This window comes from Wasmannia auropunctata, unplaced genomic scaffold (genome assembly GCF_000956235.1).
Source record: "Wasmannia auropunctata unplaced genomic scaffold, wasmannia.A_1.0 LD336074.1, whole genome shotgun sequence".
Taxonomy (NCBI): domain Eukaryota; kingdom Metazoa; phylum Arthropoda; class Insecta; order Hymenoptera; family Formicidae; genus Wasmannia; species Wasmannia auropunctata.
In genome coordinates, this window is record NW_012026816.1 from 3,679,043 (window position 1) to 3,679,852 (window position 810).

Consider the following 810-nt stretch of genomic DNA (forward strand, 5'->3'; position numbering starts at 1 on the left):
CTAGGCTGAGGCGCTTCGGTGACGAAGTTCGAGCCAGCTTAAAGCAGTCCGATAATAATTCCGGTCAAAGCAAAGATATTTGCAATTTTGAAATAAACTCCGGTCACAACCTAACCTTGCAACCGTCCGCTAGGATAGCGACGGTAGCATCGGTCAATTTTTTGACAGATGACACGGCAGCACCGGAACAGCCCGAGCAGCCGATGGAGCTGAAAGACATGGTCGTTGCCGATTGGCCAGTGGACATTGCAGGTGAAGAAGTGGTAGATAACTCTGAGGAAACCACGTGCCATATTCACCACTTTCGGAGAGCGGAATTGGAGTGGAATTCAAGAGACAGCTGGCGGAAGCGGAACGAGAGGTCGACTACGAGGAGTTCGATCCAATGAAGGAAGGTCCACCGTAGCCAGAGAGCGAAGTGCGAGAATAAAAAAGACAATCGTTTAATTATCCGTTGTTATTTCCGATACATATATATTTTATATTATATAGTCTCTCGTTATATGTATTCTTATATTGATATTGCTAACGTATTATATCCTATGTGACACTGAATGTATGTAACATTCAAAGCACGTTATGCATATTTAAGTAATTAATATATTTTCATACTTTGGTACTCTAATATAAAATATCCCTAGTAGCACAGTGCATTGGCTTTACATTGGTGAAACATTGGTTATGTTGGGAGTACATTGGCCAATCTTTCCCAAAGAAAAGCCAATATTGGTCATAGAATAAATTACAATGTATTATTGATATTGCACATCAATTAATATATAATATTGGTCTTACATTGAAAATGCATTG

At 40.0% G+C, this 810-nt stretch overlaps 1 protein-coding gene across 1 annotated transcript in view; it reads right to left on the reverse strand.

The window, feature by feature from the left end:
* Positions 1-810, reverse strand: part of LOC105449703 (UDP-glucuronosyltransferase 2B19-like) — a 14,740-nt gene that overhangs the window by 11,079 nt on the left and 2,851 nt on the right. The window lies entirely within an intron of this gene.